The sequence below is a fragment of the Vulpes vulpes genome, chromosome 14, assembly GCF_048418805.1.
Source record: "Vulpes vulpes isolate BD-2025 chromosome 14, VulVul3, whole genome shotgun sequence".
NCBI classification, from domain to species: domain Eukaryota; kingdom Metazoa; phylum Chordata; class Mammalia; order Carnivora; family Canidae; genus Vulpes; species Vulpes vulpes.
The window spans coordinates 49193037-49219806 of record NC_132793.1 but is presented as its reverse complement, the minus strand read 5'-3'; the positions used below and the strand labels follow the sequence as shown (position 1 = coordinate 49219806).

The 26770-nt window shown below is 38.3% G+C and overlaps 1 protein-coding gene across 2 annotated transcripts in view; it reads left to right on the top strand.

Annotated features, from left to right (window-relative positions):
* CAMK4 (calcium/calmodulin dependent protein kinase IV) overlaps positions 1-26770 on the top strand; it is a 197157-nt gene that overhangs the window by 37712 nt on the left and 132675 nt on the right. The gene's annotated exons all lie outside the window — the stretch shown is intronic.

The following is a 26770-nucleotide window of genomic DNA, read 5'->3' as shown; positions in this document are numbered from 1 at the left end:
CATTTATCCTGAAGTTACTCCATTCTTCAATCTGGGTTTTTCACCTTCACACTCATGAACTCTGTCCTCCTATAGTTGTGTTTTTAGAAATAGATTTTTGGGGCTATTTTACTATTCTTAGGTATTTAAAAGCATGTTTAAAATCTCTTTAAATCCTGAAAATATTCCATATTGCTAGCATAGTTGAAACATCCATATTTGAATTTGGCCATAGTGGTCTTTACTCTTAGGAATTACTGTCTTCCTATTTATTATACTTTCTTAACAGATTAGTGTAGTTGGCCTTATTTTCTCTGTAAATATTTCACTCCTGCCTCCCTCAACACACACACCAGATCACATCATAGGTGTGTCAGAGATGTCTTGCCGTACAAATCCCTTATCTAGCCCTATGAGTTTATACATGTCATTCATATCTCTTGGTTTTGCCATGTGCCATAGCTCCGAGGGTGCCAAGTGCTACATCCACTGGATGTATTTCAGTCCTCACTCTCTTTGACTTCTTGGAGTATTTGATGTTGATGACTACTCTGTCCCTGAAACACTGTTTTCCATGGGTTCCCATGCCATAACATCCTCTCTGTTTCCTTTTCTCCTTGCCTCTTAGTCTGTTTCTACTCTGCTGGAATATTCTCTGCCTTGCCATTAAATATTGATGTTTTCCAAAACCTGGGTCCTCTTCTCTTCTAATTCTGCATGCTCTCCCAGCTGTTACCTCATTCTCACATTTTTGGCCAGTAAGATCCTCTCCAAGTTAGCTCCTGAATCCTTTTATGATCCTACTAGTCTCTGAATGTTTTCTAGCTACCTAGTTTGTAAAGATATTCTAGTCTCTCCACAATATTTCCTGCCCTCCACCTGTGATCAGCCATTTCTAGGAAGTCCTGGTTTCTTTTATTGGGAAATGCTGTTTCAAGACCATAATATGAGCTCTAGAGATATAGGTTGTGACAGGATTTGCCACTGTTTCTAGGTTTTTCCATTATATAAAGTGACACTAGTGTTTCTGTTTACAATTCTTTTTTTTTTTTTTAAGATTTTATTCATTTATTCATGAGAGACAGAGAGAGAGAGAGAGCCAGAGACATAGGCAGAGGGAGAAGCACACTCCATGCAGGGAGCCCGATGCAGGACTCGATCCCAGGTCTCCAGGATCAGGCCGTGGGCTGATGGTGGCACTAAACCGCTGAGCCACCTGGGCTGCCCATCTCTTTACAATTCAAGACTATGGGGCAGCCTCGGTGGCACAGTGGTTTAGTGCCATCTGCAGCCCAGGGCGTGATCCTGGAGACCCGGGATCAAGTCCCACGTCAGGTTCTCTGTGGAGCCTGCTTCTCCCTCTGCCTGTGTCTCTGCCTCTCTCTCTGTGTCTGTCATGAATAAATAAATAAAATCTTAAAAAAAAAAGAAAAAAAACAATTCAAGACAATGTGGTTCTTAATTCATCTATTTTACATCTGTATTTCCTTTCTTCCACGTTGATGATCTTGGTTCTGAAGGACACAGGGGATGCTAGAATTAGACTACCCCACATTACTAGCACAGCAGCCTCAGAATAACAGTTGTAACACTGTCACCACAGTGTGATGGATGTACTGCTTTTGACTTAGGACGTGTTAGTGAGAATGCTGATGAATATGTGCACAATGTTCTAATCAATCTAGAAAGTTACAGACCTCTATATTATTTATTTGTATATGTAACAAATGGTACTGAGTAGTAGGAATGATTTTTCCTTGGTATTCCCTCCTTTATACTTGAGGTTGTCCTTGGTTTCCAAGGGAAGTCTTGTGGGGATTCCACACTCAACAGGCAGATGGGTATAATTAGGCTCAGTGAATTTTCACGGTGAGACAGTGCCAGGTGGAGGCTAGAGGTGGGCCCACTACTGCTCATAATTATCATTCCACTTCAGTAAAGGGAACTTCCAGACTTGTGAAAATATTAGATCTACTGGGGATCAGTGATTGTCCTTTGATATGTTTACTTCCAATGAATATAGTACTGATTTTGTATTTCCTGCTAGGATATAATGGCTACTCCCTTGAAATCCACTTTTATAGGATCTTAATTATTGTTCAAGTAAGGATGGAGGTGTGTTTGTGATAGATCTAGGATGGTAAAGGAGTTTCATGGATTCATTTTGCAATAAGATATGTAAGTGTTAATCCTTTTGAAAGAAAAGTGAGCTGAAACCTATTTCAGTGGGAATAATGAGAACCCCGAAGTTTTCACTCTGACAGCATCCCTGGGGTTTCCAACCTATGAATGATTCCTGCTCAGTTTTCTTTTAAGATTTATTTATTTATTTTTTTTACAGCAGTATTAGGTTCTAAGTAAGATTGAGAGGAAATTACAGAGATTTCCCATATAGGTCCCACTCAGTTTAACTGTGTCAACAGCTACTTTGTACTTAGAAATCTTAACCTTTGCAGGAAATTAATGGGAAAAAAGGTAAAGTTTTTTGAGTCTTTGTGCAGTTGGTTTTGGGGCAGCCAAATTCAAATCTAGCTCTGAAAATGTTTAGGAAGAAGAAAAGAACTTTGGTAGTGGAAATCATATTACATGCATTTACGATGTGATTTAATAGATGGAAAGGCTGATGTGTGATGTGTGGCATGTCGAGGATAATTTCTACTTCTTTTTAAAGAGACATCACTAACTTGGCATCCCTTTTTAGCTATTCCTAAACCTGAAAGGTATGAAAAATAAAGACATGTGGAGCAGGATAAGAAAACAGAATTAAGGAAATGTGGAGATGTATTTAAAAGAAAAGGTTTTAGAAGCTAATTACATACAACTTGAATTACATCAGTTAGGAAAGGATGTAACCTACAAATAATGAAAAGCAGCAAATAAATCTGAAAGCCGGCAAGATTTATTTGATGATGAAAGATATATGACCAGAAGGAATAAAATGAAATTAAGGTATGGGGAATTTAGTTTAAAAGTATTTCAATACTTACCAATAATGATAACTTGGAAGAAATACTTTTTTACTTTTGTGTCCATTGAAATTGTAAATTTGTACGCCGCATGAATATGTGCCAAGAAATGGAGGCATCTACTCTCCGATCTGTGAGCTGATCTAAATTGCGTAGTAGAGATTGTATGAGGAGAATAGGAAGGCGAACCTTAAACTTGACAGTTTACTGTATCATAATATCTTCTGATTTAAATAACTTATTTTGGATAGTTTTGTCTTTACTAAGTTTAATATTCAATTTCAGTTTTTTATATTTCTTCCTCTCCTGCTTTTCCTCTCTAAAGTGGCATCTGATGATATAGGATGGGGCTTACATGATCTCTTAGGACAAATGGGGGTTCCATAACCAGTCCACATCCTGGGCCTTCCTGGGTCCTTGCTGTGCAGTGGCTTGTTTGGTTTCCTTTTGAGATTGGTGGCTGCTGAAATCTGTCTGGCCAAGACTTGCATTGTGGGTACCATTGCGGGTGCCATGAAAGCACTTAGAGCTCCTGATCCCAGCTATTTGTCTTTGTTCACCAAGTCCCAGGTTCCTACACACTGTGTTTATTTTTATCCTACTCCCTAGTCCTGCTTGCACCTCCTCACCTTCTCCCCGGCTCATATGGAAAACTCTGGATTCCCTGCATAGATTTCCTAACGGAGAACATGGGGCTCTGCTTCGGTTTACTTATTGAGCCACTTCCTTCTACTTGTGTTTCTGCTGGATGTTGTACAGGGTTGGGCATGAGCATGTGAAGGACTTCTTCAGATAACAAATGTGTGCCACCAACAAAACTTTGCAGTGTTTTAGAGCTCCCAATACCTGCCTGAATGTTTATATTAATGCCCTGCCCCTCCCTAGCATGGCAAGGTAGAGGACCTATGCACCTGACGTTTCAACTCTGCCTGTATCTTCTGCTTCTGAAATCTACCAGGCCAGGTCTGGCAGCCTTTTATCCCCTTCTCTAATCCTGCAGCATCTCTGGGCCATATGGTTCTCCATCTCAGGGTAAAGTTTTCCCTATCTCCTTCCTTGGTGTTACGATGTCAGAGTATCTACTGGAAAACCTGATTCACTAGGAGGAGAAGTAAAAACACATATAGGCAATATTTTTGAAATGTTAACTGTGTTATAATAATAAAAAATATTAAATGTAGGTTGTGGTGGAAAAAGTTGTGTAAAGCTCCTCCTGCCTTAAGGCTGTTACTACCCTACCCGCCCCTCCTCTTGCCTGTCCGTCTCTTACAGCATTCCCTGTCCTAAACTTAGCATGGACAGCTAAGCACTTAGCCCACATCCGCTTTCTCCCTCCAGTGGCTGCCATCACCCTGGCCTCTGGATTCTTCACCCTTTTTGTCCTTAGTGACTTCCATCAAATTGCAGAATGGCTTCATACCCCAAACTGTCAACTCCTACACCCTAGTCTGGGGATACAGCCTTCCTTTTAGCTTTCTCACATGACCACTATTAAAATACTTCCTTTTTCAGCCTTTGGCTCTTGTTTTCCCTTCTTGCCTTTTGGCTTCCCTATCCCCTTCCTTTCTCATTCCTCTTAAATCCCATTAACCATGCCTTCCATATGGTGTTCGTTTCACCAACCTGACAAGTCAGTTTGGACCCGCCTCGCCCAGTTTTATCATGCTGCAGCTTGGATTTTGGAGCACAAGGTGCAGGGCCCAGCATACACTAAGTGCCTAGTATTTGCTGGATGAATGAAAGCCTGTGGAAAACATACAATGGAGTATATAAGATGATGGAATTTGGCTGAGACGCAGACATGGTTTCAAGCTGTAGGGCCTCGAGCATGTTAGTAACCCCCTCTGTGTTTCAGTCCTTCACACGAAGATCGTAGTCATGTTTACCAGATGTGAGGATTCAAGGGCACGATGAGGATAAACCATGTGGTGAGGGGCTGGCACATGGTGCCCTGCAGGGCCTGCCAGCCACCATGTGACTGTTGAAGCAGAATGGTCACCTGCATTTGCACCCTGGTTTCCGTTCCTTGACTGCATGGCCCAAAGACTTATGATTGGACTGGCAGGAGAAGGGAACAAGGAGCCCACAGTTAGATGAATGTGAGATCACAGCAAGCAGGAGATGGGAGTGTGTGTCAGTGGCTAATAAAATGATTGTAGTATTTTCTTTTTTTTTTTTTTTAAGATTTTATTTATTCATGACAGAGAGAGAGAGTCAGACAACAGACAGACAGGCAGAAGGAGAAGCAGGCTCCATGCAGGGACTCTGGACATGCAATGTGGGACTCCATCCCAGGTCTCCGGGGTCACACCCTGGGCTGAAGGCAGGCGCTAAACTGCTGAGCCACCCAGGGATCCCGATTGTAGTATTTTCATGACACCGTTTCTTGCTCAATGCCTAATGAACATGAGTATAAAAAACCTGTTACCGTGGGGTGCTTGGGTGTCTGAGTTGGGTAAAGTGGCTGACTCTTAATTTCACGTCAGGCCCCTGGGATCATGACCTGAGCTGCAGACAGACACCTAACTGATTGAGCCCTCAGGCATCCCTTCACTGGGTTTTGTAAAAGTATTTTATGGTTTACTTTTTTAAAAATATTTTTATTTATTTATTTATTTATTTATTTATTTATTTATTTATTTATTCGTGAGAAACAGAGAGAGAGAGAGAGAGTCAGAGACACAGGCAGAGGAAGAAGCAGGCTCCCTGCAGGAAGCCTCATGCAGACTCGATCCCAGGATCCCCGGGGTCATTCCCTGAGCCGAAGGCAGATGCTCAACCACTGAGCCACCTAGGTGTCCCATTTTATGGTCTACTTTTACTTTCTTCCTTCTATTTCCCCTCCTTCTTTACCGTCTTTCATTTATGTTATGGTATAGGGAAGGGGACCAGGATATACGTGCCTATAATGGTTTTAAACATTTTCATAGATATTAAGTAATCACTTAACGTAAATGTGATTCCCACAAGCAAAATGTAATACCTATAATAACCCAAGAAGTGGATTTTATCTCTCCAGTTTGTAGATGAGAAAACTGAAGTGCTAAGAGGTTAAATATTCCAAGGACATACAGCTTTTAAGGGGCCAGAATCTAGATTTGAAAGAACTATTTTGGGACTGTAATCTTGAGGGATGACAGTGTACACAAATTCACATAAAACTTATACTTGATTTAACATATTCGTGTCATGTACTATGCTAATGATTGCAAATTAGAAATTAGGTAATGTTACATGTTTGACTTTTTGCAATTAAGATAATTAATTATTTGGAAATGTTGTGAATAAAATGTGTTCAAGTATTTCAACAAAGTTGCAAAGTGTCTGAGTGCCAGTTTGAAGGAAGTAAATTTCTTTGATAGGAAAGATGGCCTTGTTAGGGGGAGTTACAGGTTGATCTACAGAATCCATAGACAACGTTTTAAAACGTTTCAAGTAATTTCTCTGTATAATTCTTGTCTCTCTGTATGGTGTTCATAAAATACTTGGCAATAAGAAAATTAATTTGCTAGGGCCTTTCGCATGCAGTCATTAGACTGTGTACATCACCTTTCACAATTTCAGCCTAATCATCAGTATCCATGGGATTGTCTTTCTAGGAAGGTACACACGTAGCGTGTCTATTTCTGTGCTTCCCTGAGTCAGGAATCCTTGGGAAGTGACTGACCTTTTATCATGTTGGATATGTTATTGTGTAAATAAATTTTCCGACTGTTTCTCTGCACCAGTAGTCATTCAAGATTTTCATTATATATACATACATATATATGTGTGTGACTTTCATTATATGTGTATCATGTATATAAACCTATAGATCTATGTAAACATATACCCATGTACAACCACACATATGCAAAAACAGAGTTGTCCAGAAAAAGGCAGTCTTTATGAACAATTATCATACTTATGTACCATTTTTATAGAAATTTACTTACAAAATTTCAAAGAGTTCACCTGGAGGAGACTGTAGTAACAATATTTACTTGTTAGAGATGCAGAGGTTTGCTGGATGGTTAAAGATTCTTTTTCTTTATCTAATTTTTAATCTAACAAATAGCACATGTATTCATTCTCATCATGAAGAAATTAAATATCATAAATTTACCAAAATTCCTTTTGGCAGTTTCTCCATTCCAGAGCACTCCTCAGAAAAATCACTGTTGCCTCTTTTGAGCATATCCTTCCAACTATTTTTTTAAAAAATGTGTTTGTACACACACAAACACACACACACACACACATGCACACATTTAGCTTTATGTGTCTTTTTGTTTTTATCATTATTTTAAAATATATAGTTAGCTCACAGTGATATATTAATTTCAGGTGCACGACATATCGACAGTAATGTATGTCACAAAGTGCTACCTGCAACAAGGGTAGTCACCGTCTGTCACCATACAGTTATTACAATATTGTTAACTTATTCCCTGTACACTTTTCATCCCTGTGACTTACTTATTTTATAAGTTTGTACCTTTTAATCCCCTTCACCTGTTTTGCCCATCTCCCTACCCCTCTCCTCTCTGGTAACCGTCAGTTTGTATTTTTTATTTATGAATCTGTTCATTTATTCATTTGTTTTTTAGATTCCATATATAAGTGAAATCATATAGTATTTGTCTTTTTTTGTCTGACTTACTTCACTTAGCATAATACTCTAGGTCCATCCATGTTGTCATAAATGGCAAGGTTTCATTTTATATCGTGTGTGTGTAGGCACATCTGTATGTATACAGACACATCTTCTTTATTCAGTCCTCTGTCGATGGCCACTCAGGTTGCTTCCATTTCTTGGCTCTTGTAGGTAATGCTGCAGTAAACATAGTGGTGTATGTATCTTTTCAAATTAGTATTTTTGTATTCTTTGGGTAAATACCCAGGAGTGGAATTACTGGATTGTGTGGTATTTCTATTTCTATTGTTCGAGAAACCGTGATACTGTTTTCCACAGCATTTGCACTAATTTGCATCCCCACCAACAGTGTGCAAGGCTTCTGTTTTCCCCACATTCTTGCCAGCTCTTGTTTCTTGTCTTTTTGATAATACTTATTTTGACTGGTACAAAGTGATACTCATTGTGGTTTTGAAACCATCCACAAAATGAAAAAGGAACCTGTGTGGAATGGGAGAAGATATTTGCAAGGGATATATCCAATAAGGGGTTAATATCCAAAATATGTAAAAAAAAAAAAAAAACCTCAGACAACTCAATACCCAAACCAAATAATCCAATTAAAAATGGGCACGGGACCTGAATAGACATTTTTCCAGAGGCCTATGGATGGCCAACAGTCACATGAGATGTTCAGCATCACTCATCATCAGGAAAATCTGTGTGTTCTTACTAGAAGAGGTGCTATAGGCAGGTATTATTCTGCAATTTCTTTGTTAGTCTGTATATACTACAGACTCTCTGTATCAGGCCATATACATGTAGATTGTTGATTTTAAGAGCTGCGTGGTGTCTTACCACTTTAGAATAAAAGTCAAGCCCTTACCTGATACAGTTCACAGAGTATGGCCACCTCATCTTAGTCTCCTCCTTGCTCACTTCTTTCTAGCCACCTTGGCTGTTTCTTGCTGTTTCTAGAATACGCTGAACATGGTCTCATCTGTGTCTTCTGACACAGGACTCCTGGATAGTTTCCCACCTTATTTCCTTCCTTCCTTCAAGTTTCCCCCCAAATGTTCTCTCATCAGAAACTCCTTGTCTGTTCACTCCATCTCTTGCACCCTTCCTTGCTCTGTCTCTTTCTGTCTTAGTGTCTCTTGCCCTTTCTTTCTCCCTCTCTATGTCTTTCTCAGCTATATCACTTTGTTCCCTCTTTACCTGCTTTATTTTTTTTTGTAACGTGTACCACTCTCGGGCATGTAATAGATTTCTTTCTTCTTTGTCTGTCTTCCTCCACTGGAATGTAGGATTTACTTTAGGAGTAGGTTCACTGATAGATCCTCAGGACCTGGAACAGTTGCTTGCACATTATTGGTGTCCAAATAATACCATTATTGGTATTAAGCATTGGTATTAAGCATTGGGTTTTTAAAAAATTTTTATTTATTTATGATAGTCACACACACAGAGAGAGAGAGAGGCAGAGACACAGGCAGAGGGAGAAGCAGGCTCCATGGACCGGGAGCCCGACGTGGGATTCAATCCCAGGTCTCCAGGACCGCGCCCTGGGCCAAAGGCAGGCGCCAAACCGCTGCACCACCCAGGGATCCCCTAAGCATTGGGTTTTAATGCTTGAGATCCTCCAATGGGTTTTTTTTTCCCCTCCTTTTGTCCATTATTGTAGTGAATTGCATGGATATATTTTTTAGTGTTGAAACACTGTTGCATTCCTGGTGATAAATGACCTACTTTTGGCATGATGGAATCAATTAGCTACTCTTTTTTTTTTTAAGATTTTATTTATTTATTCATGAGAAACAGAGAGAGAGAGAGAGAGAGAGAGAGAGAGAGAGAGAGAGGCAGAAACACAGGCAGAAAGAGAAGTAGGCTTCATGCAGGGAGCCCGATGTGAGACTCGATCCCGGACTCTAGGATCACGCCCTGGGCTCAAGGCACAGGTGCTAAACTTCTGAGCTACCCAGAGATCCCCAATTTGCTACTATTTTTATTAAGAATTTTTACTACATGTTTGTAAGTTAATACTGACTTTTTTTTATTGACCTGTCTGACTGTGGTATAGGAATTTATTTCAGCATTATGAAATGATTACAATAGCTTTTTCACTTTTTTACACTATGGAACAGTTGCTATAATCTGAGAATTATCTCCTTGAAGGGATGTAGAGATTAACTCATTAAACTATTTTAACAGGTAACTTTTTTAGGGGTAGATGTTTTTCTGTCTCTTACTGTTTTTGAACTTCTGAATGTTTCTGATTTATTTTGTGCCAATTTTGGTAATATGTTTTCCTAAAGAGATTATTTACCTAGATTTGAAAAATTATGTAAAGCTCCTCACAGTGTTCTTTTATCATTTTTTACTTAAAATCTCTTAGCTATTATTACTGTCCCCTTTTTTGTTCCTTATTTGTTTCTTCTCCCTTTTCTCCCTTTTAAAAAATTGACTTGCCAACCCATTTGGATTTTAAGTAAATGGTCATAACTTTAAACATATAAGCCATATAAGCCTAGGGATCCCTGGATGGCTCAGCGGTTAAGCATCTGCCTTCGGCCCAGGGTGTGGTCCTGGAGTCCCGGGATTGAGTCCCACATCAGGCTCCCTGCATGAGGCTTGCTTCTCTCTCCGCCTATGTCTCTGCATCTCTCTATGTGTCTCTCATGAATAAATAAATAAAATATTAAAAAAATATGTATATAGGCCTACTATCTTTTTGTATCAAATATTACTGAGAATTCTGTTTAAACCTAATATTTAACTTTGATTTCTTCAGTGTTTATACTGGAAGCTTAGTGTATTTTTTTTCTTTATTCTTGATGTTCTCAGATTATGATCTGTGTCTGCTTATTCTCCTCTGATCTCTCTCCTTCCTTTGATTATGAGGGCTAATGTCTTTATTTAGGTTTGAGAAGTGTTGTTATAAATTACTGAAGCATTTCCTCCAGTCTGTTTTATGTGTTCTCTGTTTCTGGAACTACTGAATAAGTGTTCCAAGATTAACATCTGTCCTCTAGGTTTCTGTGTTTTCTTTCCAGCTCTCATTTTCCTTTTTTGATGCATTTTGGTATAATTTTCTTGCTCAATTTCCCAGCTCACTTCTTCACTCTCCTTTTTATTGAAGTATAATTTATATATTTAAAAATGCACAGATCCTAGGTGCTTAACAAGGTCAAGATATAGTTCCATAATTCCAAAAAGTTCTCTTGAGCCCCTTCCTAGGCAATCCTTACCCTCCACCAGAGACAGCCATTATTTTGATAGCTTTGTCACCATTTTTGAAATTTATATAATATGAAATTATGTAGCACATACACTTTTGTGTCTGCTTTCTTTCATTCAGTATGTCTGTGGGATATGAGAATAACTTCCCAAACATAGGTAAACTTTAGGGAAGTTCAGACTGAAAAATCCTTGCTGAATTAAGAAAAAAATGTATGACTTTTGGCCATTTTTCTATTATCACTTGTGGTTCTTCACAATCACAAGAGTTTGGTCCCTTTAACCTTCAAATGGTGTAAGAAATTTGATTTTAAAATTATACATGTATATTTCTGTTCTTTTGCCATAGACAGTATTTTGCTAGATTGAAATTAATAGTTTTAAATGAAAAATCTCCACTTGATTGAATTGCAATTTCCCAGGAGGTGTGTTCACTTAGCCCAAAATATATATACTATTGGAAAGTTATCTTTTACCTATTTAATTTTCATTAAGATTTTAACACATGGATGATTAACTTTTGAGAAACTGGATTTACACATACAACACATGAAGCTCTCTAAGTAATGAAGTATTGGAATCCTAGGGATTTGGCCTTGGCTTTGTAGGCCACAGGCTTTCAACCACTTAAACTAAAATCTCACAGAAGCTAGAATAAGTCTTTGGTTTGCTCTTGTTACAACTGGTAAAAATATCCATTGAATTAAACAGTGACATGTGGGTATGCTATGTCATAAAGTATTAGGAGCATAATACATCATAGACTCTGTGTGCAACTGATTTTCTGAGGTTAAAAGTAATGTTTCATTCAGCCAGTTGCTCATTGCAACTTCAACAGACTTGAAGCCATTTTATTTTTATTTCCCTTTTTACCTCCCTCTTGAAATTTTCCTGTAATAAGATTTACAGTGACTTCAATTTTGGTAAGAAATCGTAAATCTCAGTAGCCCTAAAAAGGGTGAACAGTCAGCATTAACTTGAAATCAAGATTGTTTTTAGATGTTAATAAAACAAAATAATAAATTTTTAAATGCTGGTTATGAAAATCAGGCACATTTTTCTTCTCTGAATTTGTGGCACGACTTTCTGTGTCTCTCAATTCTAGCTTCTAAACTACATGTACCATTTCATACATTTTATGTCACAACATTTATTGATGCTTAGAGGACCAGTAGACTGTGAGCTACTTCTTAGTGGTGAGAATTTAGAACATGTTATAAGTTTGTTTGTATATATGTATAAAAACTGTGAACCCAGAAAAATTTAAAATTCAGTATTGCCAGGGGTAATGTTTGATCTTTATATGTAATAAATTAATAAATTAATTTTAGGATGTGGTATAACTCGAAGAAAGAGGAAAAGGCAATACGTAGTGAATCTCTTCCATCTTAGAACTTAAAGAATCAACTTATTCTGTTACTTTATGTTTTAATAGCTGTAATACTGTTTTTAGGGCATTCCTCTGTATGCTGTATTTCTCCCCAACTGAAATGATAATGTCCATGAGGGCAGTTTTGCTTTTGCTTCTCTCTCCCATATGAATAATTACAGTACTTACAGAGTGTTCAGAAAAGAATGCTTGGAGCTTTGAAATCTCTTCCAGACCTCTGGACACTTGGGAATGCCTGCTTTTGTGTAGAAAAAGGGTATTAACTCAAACCCATGTAATAATCATTGCATTTTATAGATTAATGCAGTAATGAATTTCACTATGAAATTTGTAGACTTGAGCTTTTTTTCTCCCTGACAGTGAGTTTAAATATTTCGGGATAATTTGGGAAAGGCCATTCATAATTACTAAAACCTTTATCTTAATGAAAAGTTTAAAAGTAATGTGCTTTTGTACGTTCGAATACATTAACAGTTTATATGTTGAATTGTATTATAATATAAACAGATCTCCTGTTAGGCTTATATAAATGAATAGTTAAGAAAACTAAACAGATTTTTTTTGAGTATTTATTGAGGCTTACCAAGCATCTTAAACTGGATCTCTGCATCTTGCAAAGAAACCCTACTCAGCTCTTTACTTTTCAAAGAAATGAGATTAAAAAAGGAATGGTTTCAAAGTGATTATGGAAATTTAAAAAATACTTTTTAATATATAGATAACTATATATATTTATATATAGTTCACATTGTGCTTTTGTGGGAAAGAAGTGACCTTAGAGGTCCTAGAAAAAATTGTAAATGTCTTAGGACACTAACTCAATGACAGTAAAGTACCTTAGTCTAGACTCTGGGGACAGCCCTCTGAGAATATTCTAGTGAATGGTGCCCCCTGGAGTACAGCCTTGGTATGAATGGCATCCCTTGGAGTTTAGCAACACTTACTCAAAAAGATAACTCATGTCATTTACCTGAAATGAGTCCAGTTTGCACCCTAAATTCCCTTTGTTTGAAGAAATTTAGTCATAGGCTTGATCATGTGTATTGACTTGAGAACTCAGGGTAGAATAATGGAGACTACTGGGAAACATGAGTGAGGTCAGGCTGGGCTTCACAGAGACCTGGGTTCCCCACCCAGTAACTGTGGTTGGATATGACACACCCTGGCTGAACGGCTTGGGAGCTTGAGCTCTGTCACCATAGCAACGCTGGGACCTCTTCTGCAGATCTTAGCTGTAGCTGCCTCTGCCAATCAGCTCCGGCCCTGAGCCATCAAATCCATTTGTGATGAAGCCAGATGCTACATACTGAAGGATGCACAAACCAAACACAGAGGAGCCCGAGGGAGGGAGGAAGTGAAATATTCTCTGAAAGTGATTTTTTCTTTCATATAGTAGAAAAAGTTAAAGAATCCAGTTATTCTACTCTGTGTCAAAGCACAACTGATTCAGCAAATCCTGACTCCCATTGCTCATCAGTTGCTTTTAAGAGCTCCTGGAGAACTTAATTTTTTATACTGCAAGTATAGAACTCACCATTATTGTATTTTTTCTTGCAGTGCACATGCAAACACGTGTATTGTGTATTGGGTGTTTGTGTTTGTGTGTGTTCTCCAATGGTTTGAAGTGCCCTACGGACAAGCATAATGTGGTATTTATCCTTGTGTTTTGTACCTACCACCGTGTCTGGCACTTGGTTAGGCACCCCATGAATGCTATTTGACTTGCTGAATGTAATTAGGAATGGCTATGCTTAATAAATGATAGAGCCACTCCTGAATAAATTTAATTGGTGACTGAACTGGAGGTGGCCAGAGGAAGAGAGTGTTACAGAGCAAGTATTACTGAGGTCAGACAGTAATGAAACACAATTGTCAATTGTATGTGTGCGGCTTGTAAACAAAAACATGAGAAGGCAATTTTCATAAGGAGCAGAAGAACTCTCTCGAAATGTGTGTTTTCATACATCTAATTGTGGTTTACTAATGGAATAATAATATTCCCCAGACATCACAGTGAGGGGGCCCCATTTTGAAACAGCAAGCTTTTAAGTTATTCTTCTGATAGATTATCAGGTAATAGCAATAACTTCTAAGTTTTAAAAATCAGCTCCAGTAAATTACAGGTTTGATAGGAAGAAGCATTCTGAAGTCACTGGCCAAGCATTTTGTACCTTAAAAGGCAGAAAAAGAATTCAGCAGTGCAAAATCTTTTCCTGGTTTTTGAGACCCAAAATAAGTCTGCCAGTTACATAACCCAGTTATTAACCAGGTTTTAAGACATCTACCAAAGGTCTTGTCTTTAATGCTCATGCTTCTTCCCCTTTATCATGGTGCCTAATAATTAAAATATATGTGTTGATCAGTAACTTGACAAAGGAAACGAACACTCCAAAATTCTAAATATGGTTATTTCTATAGGAAAGCCAACTGTTCTGTTAAAAATCTAGGCTTGACTGACCTAGATCTCCAAACTGAAAGGTTTGCGGAGACACGTGCAGCCGTGTAAATCTCTGAGATGTGGGTTATTTAAACAGATGGTAACTGTGACACAGTGAGCTCTCCATGCAAATTGGCAGAGACCAAAACCAGAAAGGAAGCGAGCTAGAGAGGAAACTTTACCTCACTATGGACCTCTGAGAATTTTAATTAAAACAGAACAAAATTCAGAGTGCTTGGATATACTTCTTTAGAATATTAATTGAATATCAGTATTGGTTGTATTGTTGCTATGATACTAATAGTTGGCAGGACTAGAGAGTTTTCAGAATCTTCCTTATACTTTCCCAAGTTTCTGGATGTTACTTGATTTGGCCTTGCCATTTATATACACTCAAGTAGGATGTGGAATGGGGAGCAGTGTTCCTGCTGTACTGTTGAGGCTGGCAAGTTAAGTTGTGAAGTTGGTTTGTCTATAACTGTGTTCTATGCAAGGTGCTGGCTTGGTTGGTGTCAGGACATAATTAAGGCAGAGGCATCAATGGCATCCGGATCCATGGGTCTAGAAATCCCAGAATTTCTAATGGTGACATGGAAGACAGCTCTGTGGTCTTTTCTGAGATTCACTGCTGGTCGCCCCGCCTCAGCTCCTCGTTTGCTGTATTGGCTTTTTAGCTTAAAAGAGCCTGAATAATTTTTCTTTCCTGCGTCCCAAACCTACCTGATACAGTACATGTAACAAAAGATTACTATTTCCTGCTGCACCCCATCTCCCAGATCTGTGGTACGTCTTTCATAAGCCTGTTTCCATGCTGAAGTGTAAAGAACACATCTTTCCCTTATTTATCTTTCTCTATAAGGAAGAGGAAAATAACATTTAAGGAGAAAGAGGTTAAGCTTATTCATTGAATAACTCAGACCATTTTGGAACATGAGAAGATTATCAAGAATGATAAGGATAAAACACTCTGCCTGAGAAGTCAAGTTCACAGGATTTAAAATCTGTTTACAACTTACATGACTCAAGAATAGAAGATGAAAGAGTGGCTACTTCTCCCAAAGAGCTGCTAAAATTGACAAGGAATTTCCTGGAATAAGGGCAATGGAGACCCCATTTATTGTGTATTTTCTTCATTGCGTTTTTTTTTTCTCCATAGAGAGAGTCAAGGGGACAAAGCAAATACAGAACTGTTTGGCTCATGCTATTGGATGATGGCTCATGCTGTTTGGCTCTGATAGAAAGATACAATATTAAGTTCATGCTTGGTTATTTTGTCTGACATTTTAAAATACAAGTGTGTGATTAATTCCCTAATGTTATTTTAGTTTTGAAAATATGGGAGTTGATGCAGAAATTGAAAAAGTTCCAGCCTGAAAATAAAGGAGACTGATATCCCATTAACCACTGGTAATTAACTGCCAGTCAATATTTGTATCTATTTGCTTTTGGCCAGTTTTTCTAGGTACATAGGACTTGAAAACAATACAGTAATGTAAGAGTATATTTTCCAATTTAGAAGTAGAACTTCATAAATGATCAGGTTAAATCACATTTTTCTGTGATCTCTAATTCTGATTCTCTTACCTCCATCTGGCCTGAATTAGTTTCTGTAATTAGCTTTGTGTTTTCCTTTCAGTGCATTTTTTATATTTTGACTGGAATGTGTATATGTAGCTACAAAAATACAGGTTATAATTTTATGGGAGTTCTTTTTACATGAATGGGATCATACTGCATGTATGTATATTTTTGTAATGTACTTTTTTCCTTCAACAATATGAGTTTGAGATCTGTCCTTATATTTGCATATACATGTCTCATTCTCAACTCCTCAATATTTTTGTATTACTAAGATGGAAAAAAGCATGGCTAATTAAACTGACCTTCTTAGACTTATTTAGATGTAGTTTTATCACTTATTACTCTGTGTATTTAGAAAGGAAAATACAAGAAAAATTAACTAGTTAAGATATTCCTAACATCTCTTCACATTCAGAATTAAATTCTTGAGTCACTGCTTGACTCAGTTACTGATGCATGTGTTTTTTCTAAACAGTATCATCCAGAGAATTGCTGAAAGAGCACTTCTTTTCTTATTTTAAAAAAATATTTTATTTATTTATTCATGAGAGACACACAGAGAGAGGCAGACACACAGGCAGAGGGAGAAGCAGGCTCCCTATGGGGAGCCCAATGCAGGACTCAATCCTGGGACCCTGGGGTCACGCCCTGAGCTGAAAGCAGATGCTCCACCACTGAATCACCCAGGTGCCCCTGAAAGACCACTTCTTTAGAGAATGCTCTATTTTGGGGGCACCTGGGTGGCTCAGTAAGTTAAGCATCCAACTCTTGGTTTCAGCTCAGGTCATGATATCAGGGCCGTGAGTTCAAGGCTCATGTCAGGCTGTCCACTTAGTATGGAGTCTGCTTGAGATTGTCTCTCTCCCTCTCCCTCTGCCCCTCTCTCTCTCTCAAAAAATAAATTTTTTTAAAGGATGCTCTATTATCTCCAGTATTTTTTCCAAGCAACTGGTACCCATTGTGTCAGTTTTGATGTTGGTACTTTTTTATTTTATTTTAAAGATTTTATTTATTTGAGAGACAGAAAGAGCACAAGTGGAGGGAGGGCCAGAGGGAGGAGAACCAGACTCCCCACAGAACAGGGAGCCAGACGCAGGGCTCCATTCCAGGACCCTCAAATCATGGCCTGAACCCGAGGTAGACGCTTAGCCCACTGAGCCACGGCCCAATGTCGGCACTTTCTTGGTCTGTCCAGGGGGTGAATAGAATGTTTGCAGGTAACAATCAAGATTGGTACTCAGTTTTCAGGTAATCCGTAAGTGGTTTGCTGAGTATAGTATTACAGGATGGCAGTTGTGCAGGTCTGCCTTCAGGGATAGGTTGTTTGCATGCTTAGTCAACAGAAGCATGCCTGCTGCCTGAACAAGAGACATTTTGTGATGCCATCGATTGTAAGAAGCAACAGTATTTCGAATATAGTAAAATGTGGAAAATAGTACAGCTTGGAATGATGAAATATGGCAGTTCATCTTTTAAGGTGCTATATATAGTATTCCATTAAAAAAAGCACAACCTACTTTAATGGTCTGTTCCTATACTCCTGAGCATTAAGGTGGTTACTTCTTTTTGCTATTGTATTTCACTTGGAAAGTATTTTTATTTTTGTGAATTGTGTCATAATGTTTACAATTTAATTTATGAGGCTTTCATAAAATATGACATTTCAGATACGGCTAAACTTTAATACGTAATTAAATAATTAAATTAATAACAAGTTTACAATTAAGTGGAAATTGTAGTTTCCCCTCCTTAAAACTGTCATCACAATTAAACAATGCATTTTATATCTCACAACTTTGTAAGCCAAAAGATTTTCAACATTTACATGGAATGATTGTAGGCAACAAACATTTCATATTTGGCTTTGACATATTGTTTAATTTATATATACTGTAAATGTGGATTTGTCAGATAAACATTAATCAGGTATATTCATTCAAAAGACCTTTATTAGTATTGCAAGGTAATGTGAGAAATATAAAGATGAGCTAACAAGAAACCAAAAAATCATCTGGTCTTCCCAACATAACCTTTGCTCAGAATCTTCCTGTTTCTCACTTGTTATTTCAGACTTGGGATCTCCCGATGTTGAGGGCCTGCACGTGCAGACTCCATACCAGGTGCACCGAAGCCCTCTTTAGATGTGGGCAGAGCCCTGACCTCAATTGCTCCTCCTGCCCGCCTCCCAACCCCATTCCATGTGCACACTTAGTTTAGATTTGCAAATGCTTCTTTCCTGAAGTGCTGTGAGAAGAGAATGTTTAGGTTTAAAGGCTCCTACCAAGTTAAAGGGGCCCAGGGCTGGGAGAGACACTGAGGACAATACCTCTTCTTCCTGATGTTGTTTATGCTAATTTGAAAGTTAAACATACTAGTGATTTGTATGGGAAATAAACAGGAGTATAGTCAGATTTTTGTTGCCCACCTAATTTCTATTTTTCTCTTGTTCATGATTTTTCTACTTCTTTTTAAGCCATGAAAAAGAGATTTTCAAAACAAAACTACTATAAACTCACTTTCTCACAAAATTGTATGTCCAACTGTATGTCAGTAGACTCTCATATGTTACAAACTTGGATATGTTGGATGATTTATAATTTTTCAACATTTCATGCATGGTACATATGGAACGTCTGTCACTAAAATAAGAGCTATATCACATACTGTTCTTTTGGCTGGAGCATAAAAATAAAATCCTAATCCAAAGAACCAAAACAAATGAAGATTGTCTTAAAAAGATCACGGTACACCAGAAGGAAAAAAAAATACTGTGCTATGCAGAATATTCAGAATGACATACACTAATGAACAGCTTATTTACAATTTGAGAAATGAAATACATACACACACATATCTGAGATATCCATGTATTTTTACATGCATTGTAATGACTATTAAATTTGCACTTTTCCTAGTCTCTGATGTGCTTTACACAATTCACAGGTTGCCAGTGTGATTTTCATGAATATCAGAATGGCCTGGTACTTTACTAACTTAATTGTTCATTAGCATAATGTGTCATGTACTATTAGCAAGATGACGCCTGTTAGCTTTTCTAAAACATCTTCTATAAGCACAATTAAAAATGCTGCCAAAATTGAGGTTCCCATGCATACTGATGTCACCTACGGTGCTCTAAGCATGGCCCAGTAGATGTGTTTCAAAATTTATGCTTTTTCTTTTTTCTTGTTTTAAAGATTTTATTCATTCATTTGAGAGAGAAAGTGTGTGTGAGTGCACACACGAGTGGGGGGGAGGGGCAGAGGGAGAAGCAGACTCTCCCCTCAGCATGGACCAGGACCCCAGGATCATGACCTGATCCAAAGGCAGGCACTCAACCAAGCCACCCAGGCGCCCCGAAATTCATGCTTTTTCGTATACATAATTCCTTAAATCTTTTCTCTTTTTTCATGAATGCAATTCTAACTGTGTTGTATTCTTGGAATGAAGTGGCACATTCATCTGTTTTTATGGTAATTCCCTTAATGATGGGTTGTTTATGTTCCTTGTCAAGGCTCTTCTGGCCAAATGACATCAGCAGGTACATCCCTGCTCTGTTACTGTGTAGGTGCCCCTGTGACGGCAGGCAGCCTTTGGGGAATTACATTGGCATGTACATGTGGTCATGCATTTTTCTGATAAAGTAAGCCCATGAGAAGAGTTCCATAGTCTGTTGAGGAGGACACTTCATCACTGACTCACTGTTAGCAGCATTGCTATGATGCCGCCATCGACCTAGCTTGGGATAAATGGAACATTATTAGCCAGAATCTGTCACGGCCTGGGCTGATATGTGACCAAAATACAAAGGATATGTTATCAAGCTGGGTACACCCTGGTGTAAGAAAAAATAGAGGCATGCAGAATGCAGTGAAATCCGTATTCCAATAATGATGGTGATGTCTAAGAGTCCGAGGGCTCTAAGTTTTGTACATACTAGTGTATATCATATATCATCTCATTTAGTCATCATGACAGCTCTTTTGTGGTCATTCTTAGCATTTTCTCTTTATAAAGATGAATAAATGAAGCTCAGAGAGGGTAAATCCTTGATCCAGTACCACACAGCTATGTCATTTGGCATTTCACAATCCCGGATAGAGAGCTTTTACTTGATGATATGTAGTTGACAAATTGTATTCATATAGTACGTCCACAGTATAGGAATAGTAAATATAAAATTAAATTAGCATAATTGTGAAAATTGATACAGTGTACTTTTATAGATTATGCAAGATTTTACATACCTTATTCCAATTACCAGTTCTTTGTGGCCCCCATTACAGATGATACTCAGAGTGTTCAAGAAGTTTGCCCCAAATCATATGTCTATTAAGTTTCAAAACCAAGACTCAGACTCAGTTTCTTAGGACTGAAGCTACATGCTATTTTCCAGGTACTAACAGTGATCTAAAGCCATTTTGTGAAGGTGACTTTTTGTTTTCACCTTTGGTGGTATTTCTAATAGGAATCCAAATAGGGAACACTAAAATTTTATCTACTCCTGTTAGGTGCAAATTGATGCACATTAGAAAGGAAAACCAGGGAAGTGCTACTGAAATTCATGTTTTTGATTCCTTAATCGTTAGACCTATTTGAAGTTAAAGTTTCCAGTATTTTTGGACAAGTTCAGCCCTTCCTGATGCCTCTCTCTCTCTCTCTCTCCCTCCCTCCTTCTCCCTCTCCCTCTTCCTCTCCCTCTCCCCTTTTTTTCTCAGCAAAAGCATTTAGCCTTTATGTGTTCTGAGACTTTTTTAAAAGTCACAGGAGTCAAATTCCCTGACCTCTTCAACCCCTGGTTACAATATGCTAGTTGGTGGGGATAGTAGTGTCTTTTGATAACAATGGCCTCACTGAACCTTCTTTGACTTCTAGAATGTTCTTTATGTCAGACAGAAGACCACTGCACTTTCCCTCTCTGAGTGTAAACAGGTCACTGGGAAAAACCTGAATGTTTCTCAGAGTATTCAGAGCATGCTAAAAGGGGTCTGAGGGATGAATCAGGCCAGGTGATACAGGTTAGGAACAAAGTCCCAGAGAAAGTTGGTGTGCAATTGAGTGAGCATAGTAGTTAATAGAACTCATAGAGGTCACTAACAAAAAGCTTTGGTTAATGCTTAAGCATAAAATGTAACTTTTATACTTAGAGTTGATATGAAATCTTGAATAATTAAGATTTCATTTTTGTGTTTGAATTTTAATACTGTTGATGGCGATGGAAAGAATTATTAGATATAAAGTTATATTTTAAATATGTATAATATTTACTGTGACAATCATATTGCTTTGACAAAAATCTCAAAATATACTCACATTCTATTTTGTATTTTAACACTTTTAAAAGTGATGGAAAGATTAGATGCTTTTATAATAGTTTGTCTTTCAAATATTTATAGCATTTACTGACTGTTAGAGATGATGTAATGCTCAAAAAGTGACCATCTCATATAAAAAGCAAGTTAAAAATTGCATTTTAATCTCCTTTTTGTAAAAATGAAAAAGAAACAACAAACCCACAGATAGAGAAAAATGGAAAATTGCCAGCACTGAGGAGCTTCTTGCCTGCCTTTTCCTAACCCTGTCCCCTTCCTTTCTATGATAATCAAGTTCCTTGGTTTCCTTTTACACAAGGTATGCATTCCTAAATAATATAGTTTCATTTTGCCTGTTTTGAATTTTATATCCATGAAATTATGCAGTGAATATCATTTTCTGGTCTGTTTCTTTTGCTCAAATTACGTTTTTAGACTTACTCATGTTTTGAGTATAGTTACAGCTATTTATTTTCATTGCTGTATAGTATTCTGTTGTAAAAATATACCACAATTTATTTTTCTGTTTTACTCTTCAGAGAAAGTTGGATTGTTCCTAGGTTTTGTTACTACAGATAATGATGCTCTGGGCATCTTGTTTGTAAGCTGACACACATGCAAGTTTCTCTAAGATGGATAATCAGAAGTGAAATTCATGCCTATAGGGGATACATGTTTAAACTTTATTAGATAACACTCTTTTTCCCAAAGAGATTATGTGTCTTGACACTCCCACAATAGTGTATGAGAGTCTTCATTGCTTCACATCTTTGCCAGACATGCTGTTTTGAGACTTTGCCTCTATTTTAATATACATTTTTATGGTTACTAATAATGTTGAACCTTATATAACTATTGTTATATATAACTGTCTCATATAACTGTTGCCTATTTAGATTTTCTCTTTCATGAAGTCTCTAGTCAGACCTTTTGTCCAGTTTCTATTAGGTTGTCTATCTTTTTTGTGTTGATTTGTGAAAATACTTCATATATTTTGGTGACAAGCTCTCTTAGTCTTCCTTCCCCTTATAGCAGAGCTTGGGATGAAGGGTTTATCTGTTCCATTAGGGAGTGCAATCTCAAGGAGAAGGCATGGGTAACAAGGAGAGCGAGGCAGAAATGGGGGGGAGAGCCAACGAAAGGAAGTATTACTGATTCCTGAGCAGTTTACCACTACATGTAACTAATTGCTCAATCTTAGACAATTGTCCCACAAGAACAGTAAATGCCTCTTGAGCCCTTCCATTCCAGGAGAAAAGGGATAGATAGCTACCTGCCAGCTCTTGCTTTCTGTTGGTCAGAGGTCCATACAGAGGGTGTTAACTACCTCACACTTCTGGGTTGCATATATGTGGGTGCATATATGTGGATCTGCTAGTCCAGCTGCAACAGGGAAAGCTCATGGTGGGAGAAGAGAGTCTGAAACACAGGCTTGAGATAAAGTATCCAGCTTTAATACAGGGCCTTTATTTTTTATAAGTACAAGATGTCCTCCTCATTTCTTCTTCTTTTTTTTTTTAAGATTTTATTTATTTATTCATGAGAGACACAGAGAGAAAAAGGCAGAGACACAGGCAGAGGGAGAAGCAGGCTCCATGCAGGGAGCCTGATGTGGGACTCGATCCCAGGTCTCCAGGATCATGCCCTGGGCCAAAGGCAGGCACCAAACCGCTGAGCCACCCAGGGATTCCCTCTTCTTCTTTTTTTTTTTAAGATTTTATTTATTTATTCATGAGAGACACAGAGAGAGAGAGAGGCAGAGACACAGGCAGAGGGAGAAGCAGGCTCACTGCAGGGAGCCTGACATGGGACTCGATCCCGGGACCCTGGGGTCACACTCTGGGCCAAAGGCAGATGCTCAACCACTGACCATCCATGGATCTCCCCTCCTTATTTCTTCTAATCAGTCACAGTGGCCCCTTCAAGATGGTAACCTGTCATGATGTCTGAAAGACTTAAGGCAAGAGGATTAATGAGACAAGTAATGGTTTCCATTATTGTGGGTAATCTCAATCTCAAAGCTGTAGTTGGTATTCATTGTAAATTTCCCTCACCATCAATTCTAGATTTTTTTCTTACTCTTAGATAATAATACACTCCCTTGTGGTTGCTTTCCATATCTTTATCCCTGAGAGATTTCAACTCTTGGATGCCTTGTTCTTGTTGGCCTATAGCTGCTACATTTGGTTATTTACTATTATCACAGAGGTACCATGAGATGCCAATGAATAGTCCCACATTTGTACTCCTTCTCACACCCATTGTGTGGCAGAAACTCTAGTTCCTTTTGATGATAGGGTTGATTATCTGTGATATTATAGTAAATCATTTATTTGCCAATGGAGCCTCAAGCATGAGGAGTCTAAAGTTTTGTAGAAATAATACTATATCTCCTGATGGAAGCAGTATCTTCTCGGGAGCTTATTATTTACCCTTCCATAGTTCAAGATTGTGGGGAAGTACAAATTCCACAAGTGGATCTTTGGGAGTACGGGTGAGAAGGGCCAATCCTACTTCTATCCCTAGATCCTCAGGCCTGTGAATTCCAGACCTGTACTGTATCATGTATATGCCGTGGGCTCAATGTATATGCCATGGGCTCAATCCATAAATCTTGTGTTGGAAAATAGACTGCCCCCTTCTCAGACCCCATAGAATTTTCCCTGAGCTGATACCTAAGATGATCCTATAGCTGGCCGTTTTATTATGCTATTATGCCACCTGTTTCTTTTATTAAAACGTTTTTTGAGTATAGTTGACTGATTTTAGGTGTACAACATAGTGATTCAGCCTCTTTGTGTGTTATGCCATGCCCACTACAAGTATAGATACCATCTGTCACCATGCAACACTATTACAAGATCACAGTTTCACTGTATTCCCTGAGCTGTACCTTAGGCCAATTGCTTCTAATTTTAGTTGGAAGACTAGTGATTCCCATGATCATGCAAACGTTTTTACACCTTTTTGCCATAAACTGATCCCTAGCCAGAAATCAGAATCTGAGGCAAAATTCTTAAGAACTATCACTTACTTAGGGAATTAAATCTCAGGTGTTGGGAATGAAGGACAAGAGAAATGAACTAGAAAACGAAGGCGAGCCAGTGTGTTACTGTGCTGGCAAGCAGTGAATGTAATGGATTGCTCAATTCCATGAGACTGTCCCCTGGGAATCCTTCTCAGGGCTGTCGGACATAGGCAGGGATGGAGGCAGAGAAAGGGGAAGAATTTGTCCACTGGCTCTTGACCTGGTCACAGACAGTCATCAGGGAATATTAACTTTCCCACCCTTGCGGGTGGCACCCATGTGGATGCCAGGTGAGATTCAGTGGTAGTAGTGGCAGGGATGCTGGGGGTGGAGACGTCTTGTGCAGGAAGGGTCCTGGGCCCACAGGCCCTGCTGTCATCATTAGGGCCTAACATTGCACTCCTGTCAGAGGTTTCTAGAAAAGAATATCTAAGACTTCAGGAACCACACATGTAGATTGGGACTCTGTCATGAAACTTGGGCTTATTATAGTCCAGATGTCACTTAAATTAGGAATATGCCACATGGCTTCTTATTCTAAGGGCAGAATTCTGAGGCAAGAATCTTAGAGTCTGTGTTCCCAGTTTGTTAGGTGTCTACCTTCAGCTCAGGTCATGATCCCCAGGTTCTGGGATTGAGCCCCAAATCAGGCTCCCTGCCCAGGGGGAGCCTCATCTCCCTCACCTTCTTCCCCTCCCCACTCATGCCCCTGCTTGCTCGCACTTGTTCTTTCTCATAAATAAGTGTAATCTTAAAAAAAAAAAATAAAACTACAAATCCCATGATGTTAAAGATGTAATTCATAATTGGTAAATTTTGGGGAAAACCCCCTAATTTGCATTTAGTTTTACACAATACTTCATTATTTTATACATATGTTCATGCATGATTTTAAATAGCACAGGCATTTTTTTGTATTTCTTTTTTACTTGGCATTAATGTGAGATATTAATTACAAGGAGCAACTTCAAAGGTTCAGGATGCCACAATATTCTCCCTCTTATTTTCACTCTGTGGTTTCCAGAATCATGATTGAGATATGTATCATTCAGGTTCAAAAGCAAGATGGTGATACCTGATGAATACTAGCACTAAGCTACAAAAACACACAAACTGATGCACATTGTTCTGTATTTTGTTGCAAATACTGCTAATTCCTAGTTCCTAGTGTTTTGGAGAGAATCCAGTGAGGCTAAGGAGCAAGCATCTGCATGATATTGAATATGCCCTGTGGCAGAGTCCTTGGTGCTGCAGTTTTTCATATCCCCAAACTAAAGGTTTTTCTTCCTTTTTTTTTTTTTTTCAAAGCAGGTTGTATCCTTCATAAGCAAATTTTTAAAAGTCAAGCTATAATTATTATTAATTATTATGAAATTGTTACAGATGCTACTAAGCTATGTTCAGTGCATAAAACTGTTGTATTTTCCACTTTGAATACAAAGTGATAAAAAGCTGATTGTAGTACAGCTCTGTCATCTATACAGGGAAGTAATTCTTCAAATAAAACATTTAGAGGCAAATTTCATGTTGGAAATTTGTGACTTTGAAAGTCTGCACAGATTTCAATTTCAAATTAAAAACATATTGCCAGCTGCTGTGGTTTAGTAGGGCTTAATTTGCAGTTGTTCTCGCTTTTAAATTTAACTCTTCATGATAATTGTTCCAAATTGGCTTTTCCCCTCTATCTTTCTTTTAAGACTTTAAAATAGAAAAGGAAGCCAGAATATCTGCAGATGAGTAGAACTGTGTGAAAGGGAGACAGTTACAGTAGGGAAGTCCAACAATAAACATCTTTAAAAGCATGACTGTTTTCCAGGCCCTTCTGCATCCAACAGATTTCTCATTAAGCTGCACCTCCACGCTCACTACCCCATATGAAATTGCCAGTATACTATTACTATAAAGCTGAAAGTGAAGCAGATGGAATTTTGGTTTAAGTTCAGTTCAAGAACTCTAGACCCAAAATGATTAAAGAAATTTTTTTTTAAAGATTTTATTTACTCATGAGAGACACACACAAAGAGAGAGGCAGAGACCCAGGAAGAGGGAGGAGCAGGCTCCATGCAGGAGCCCGATGTGGGACTGGATCCCGGGACCCCGGGGTCATGCCCTGAGCCAAAGGCAGATACTCAACCGTTGAGCCACCCAGGTGTCCCAGATAACTTAAAAATTTAAGTTTATCCTTTAGCCTCCAACTTGGTGTCGCTGAAAACCATAACTAACGG